Source organism: Triticum dicoccoides, chromosome 2A (assembly GCF_002162155.2).
Source record: "Triticum dicoccoides isolate Atlit2015 ecotype Zavitan chromosome 2A, WEW_v2.0, whole genome shotgun sequence".
NCBI lineage: Eukaryota > Viridiplantae > Streptophyta > Magnoliopsida > Poales > Poaceae > Triticum > Triticum dicoccoides.
In genome coordinates, this window is record NC_041382.1 from 771,137,328 (window position 1) to 771,141,687 (window position 4,360).

Genomic DNA, 4,360 nt, shown 5'->3' on the forward strand with positions numbered 1-4,360 from the left:
TCCGAGAGGCACGGCCTTGACTCTCGCGAAAGCACAACCGTGCCTCTCGCGGAAGCAAAACCGTGACTCTCGCGAAAGAAAAAACAAAAAACGTGTTTTTTTTCGTTTCCGAAAGGCACGGCCATGACTCTCGCTAAAGCACAACCGTGCCTCTCGTGGAAGAAAAACCATGACTTTCGCGAAAGGAAAAAAAAAGAAAACACGTTTTTTCGCGCAATTTTTTTTTGATCAAAAAGCTAAGAAAGACTGGGGGAAAACCAAACCGGAAAAAACCGTTTAAAAAGCCGAAAACACATGCGGAAAAATAAAAAAAATAAAATCCGAAGGGAACGTCCAGAGCGCGACACATGGCAAATGGCTAAGAGCGTGCCAAGTGGCGCTGATCGTTGCGAGGCTCCCAAAGGAGCGCTCGTTAACTAGTTGCTCCCGGACTACGCGAATGACTTATTCACCGAGACGGAGGTAGTATGATGGAACTCACTAGCCCACCAACGAACCAACATAATACAAGTACTCCCTTTGTAAAAAAAATACAAGAGCATTTATATCATTATTTTAGTGATCTAAACGCTCGTATATTTCTTTACGGAGGGAGTACCATGAAACGCATGCACTTTGGACCAACAACGGTAACAACTAACAACATGAATGCCATGGATCAAACACGTGCGCAATTGCATACATGACACATTTTTATTTTATTTTTTGCGAATAAGCATACATGCATACATAAAAGAGACGGTCATGATGTGAAACCTTCAGTGGCTGTGTTGTTCAAAACAGAGTAGGTACAGTCCAGGTACGGTACAGGAAATTAAAATGTGCATGAACGAATGATTTGTTTTGTTATCTCTAAGCAAACGATTTTCCTGTCAACTCGCACGGCCCAATCAAATTAAGGCCCTGTTTGGTTCGGCTGTGGATTTCTAAAAGTAGCTGTGAAAAATCTGCTGTGGAAAAACAGGTGTAGAAAATCTGATGTGAAAAAGATATAGGTCATTTGGCAAACCAGCTGATATAGCTTTTTCAGATTTTGGCCCGCAGCGGAATCAGATTATGAAAAGCACGTCCTGAGCTGCTTCGGTTTTTGGTTCAGATTTTGACAATGGATTTCTGAAATCGGATTCTGCTGGATTCGTCTTTGGTTCAGATTCTAAGATTCAAAGTCAGCCTCTTGGTTCGCATGGTGCAGTCAAATTCAGATCAGATCAAATCAGTCTACCGTCAGACTTGTATGTGTGTGTGTCTGTCTCGCACTGAAGACGCGCGGGCGGGGCTGCTCAGCAGATAAAGATAAGCTCGGACGAGAATGGAAAGCGGCCGCGAATACGGCGTTCCTCGGGGGCCAAACCGCAAAACTTCCATGTAGTAGCTGCTTGATTTCTCCACGCGGTCTCGCCGACTGCTCCAGCGCCGGGGATTTCATTTTACCCGTAGATTAGAGCAGCAATAGAGTAGAGTAGTCTACCGGCGATGAATCAATGAGCATTACGCCATCATCCAGATCATCCCTTCGGAAAATTGTACTGGTGGCCTAGTTTGATTACGCCATCATTATGCTATCTGTGGGTCTGCATTTCCGCTGCCTATCTGTGAGTTACTGTTATCTGAATCTCAAGTATGTCGACTGTCTACCCCCCATAGTGTCTGTGTGTCATACTGTGATGCGACGATGGCACACTTGACTTGATAGAAGCATCCATTTAGCTAGCTCTGCTCTGGGTGAATAATTCCTAATGCTCCTTGCGTGTTTGCAGGGCGCACGAGTCTTGACGCCGTTGCGGCTGCCATTCGAGTGCTGGAGGTACGCTTCGTTCCCTGGGGACGGACGAAATATCATGGATGGGGCTACAGGTTCTTACTTCTTACGGAGCTGTTGGGGCTTTGCAAGGTACTTGTGCCAAATTTACTACTAAAACTTGATCCTCCAAAGTACGTAGAAGCTTAAATGAGATACTGTTCATATGTACTAGTAGTATATTGACAATCAGACAAGCTTAAAGCTCTGACCATACTCTCTGTTTCTTGTAGATCAGCTATTCGAAGTCCCCTGATGGCTCTGGAATTAAAAGGAACGGACCCCTGGCAGAACAGCAGATACCGGGGCAAAGCAAGTCTGTCGGGACGGCAATCCTGACGATCCATAGACCTCAGACCTCTGACGATGGCTTAAATCGCCGGAGCATCACTCTGACGGCGTCACACTTCTGGCCGCACGGCTCCAGAAGAGCGACAACAGTTCTGTTTGATCACCCAACTATTGGAGGCCAGGGAGCATTTGGTTACTGGGTCTTTTCGATGGGAGATGGTAGCTCGGGATATCTTCAACCGGTTTGGATGGCGGTCATGTAATAGGATAGGCATGTAGTTTACCTATCTAGTTTTAGCCAGCCGGTTGTGGCGTCTGTTCATGGCTAGTGGGTGTTTCTAGCCTTCTTTGGCTCTGTGTGAGCTTTTTTCCTTTTTTCTTATTACTTTTGGAGACCTTGGAACCATGTTGGCACTGCGTTTTTTGGTTAATAAGATGGTCGTATGCATCTTTCTGATGCAGAGGCCGGAGAATTCCCCCTTTTCGAAAAAAAAACTATTGTTGGCATCCCACCAATGGTTCTGCAGCGATTCGAGAGAGCTCTGTTGTGAAGGGAACTCAAAGTGTTAGCTCTTCTGCGAGCGCAAACCTATCAGGAACTATGTCTGAATTAATGACGTGCCTTCTGACGGCCACTAGATGACTTCTGCCTGCCAGTATAAGATCAGACCTCACCCGAATTCGCATTATGGTCAACAGACCAACAGATTCCTAACAATCTTATTCAGGAACTTCTGAGCTCATCAAGGCAAATCTGCCGACCGGCGGCAAGGCACGCTTAGTTCCGTAATATCACCTTCTACTACAAATGAGTACCTTTTCTTTTTCCATTGGTGTTACTTTCTTACAAGTTTCTAGCTTTTTGTGTAGTTTCTTAGGCTAGGCAAAGTTGCTCCAATTTATTGTCAGAAAATGTGATTTGTGTATAAGCTAATGGTAAGTGGAAACTAAGATGGATTGTTAGTGCATTTGTATTAGCGCAAGGTGGACACCGGACTATAATGGAATAAACAGTACTCAGAGATGAGAGTATAGGAAGAGCGACGGGGCGAAGCGGAGGAGATTGGGTTGCGGCGGCATCTAACCGCAGACGGGGAACAAGACCGAGGTGGTGCTTCATGGGAACTCTTGTCGATTCCTTCGCCTAGGACATGGAGGCTAGGCTTGGGGTGGTCGATGGTTGCGTGGATGACAAATGATGACATTGTTGCCTCGCCGCCCATTTGAGGTGTGTGTGTGTGTGCGCGCGCGCGCGTGCGTGTGTGAGTGCGTGCGTGCATGCGCGCGCGCGCGCGTGTGTGTGTGTGTGTGTGAGAGAGAGAGAGAGAGAGAGGAGGGAGGGGGAGACAGATTTTCTTTTATTTTCGTTGAGTCCCACCTATAAGTGACATTTTGTTCTCATCCAGGCAACCTTAGGTTCAACTTTAGGGGCAAAACCAAGCAGAGTTGAAAACTAGGGGCAGAACCCTCGGATTGAAAGTACTCCCTCCGTTTGGAAACAAGTGCCGAGGTTTTAGTTCAAATAGGAACCAACTAAGGGCATGAACGGAGTATTCCCTTATTTTCTTCTTTGACACTTGCATTGTCATTATACTAATGTGTGTTGTGAAGTTTCCAAATCAGAATAGGGTAATAACGGAGATGTCCAACCATGTCCAAAGGGCAATAACTTTCCCTGACCTGAGCATAGACATTACATCCTTATCTTTGTTTGTATATACAAAACTAGTCATACACTGTTTAAACATTATTAGCTTCAAATTGTTAATCCAGCCTCGCTTTCCTATCTAGTCGGCTCACGCCCCAGGATCATGAAGCTAGGAAGCGTGGTTGATACAGAAATTCCATACATTAAACAACATAGTCTTACACAATGTCTAACTTATTACATGGCACCTCAACGGCACTAAGGGCACAAGCACAACTTCTTCATTTGGCAGTGGAAACATACATCACACTCGAACATGGAGAGACGCCATCCCCACACGAACAAGCAATTGAGAATACACCTAGTCATCATACCGCTAGCGAACTTAGTATCACGATAATCGTCAGCTTATGCATCTGGCCAAATGAACAAGTCAAGTGAGCATGTTGAATGATCGCAAGACATTCAAGAGCAGAGGATAAAATGAATGCATGCTGATCTAGATGCTTATGACATACAATCTGCTCAACAATAAATTTCAGCATCGACATGCCATAGGCATCGCACTTACAGTAAATGGGAGTACAAGTAACATGCAAGAACAAGCAAGTAAATATTAGCTG

General features: G+C 45.3%; 1 protein-coding gene across 2 annotated transcripts in view; it reads right to left on the bottom strand.

Annotated features, from left to right (window-relative positions):
• Positions 1–3,741: 3,741 nt before the first annotated feature.
• The window catches only part of LOC119357173 (mediator of RNA polymerase II transcription subunit 15a-like), a 4,811-nt gene continuing 4,192 nt past the window's right edge, over positions 3,742–4,360 (bottom strand). For both annotated transcript variants that reach the window (XM_037624158.1, XM_037624159.1), the window contains exon 7: positions 3,742–4,153. The gene's annotated coding sequence lies outside the window, so the exon portion shown is untranslated. The remainder of the gene's footprint in view (positions 4,154–4,360) is intronic.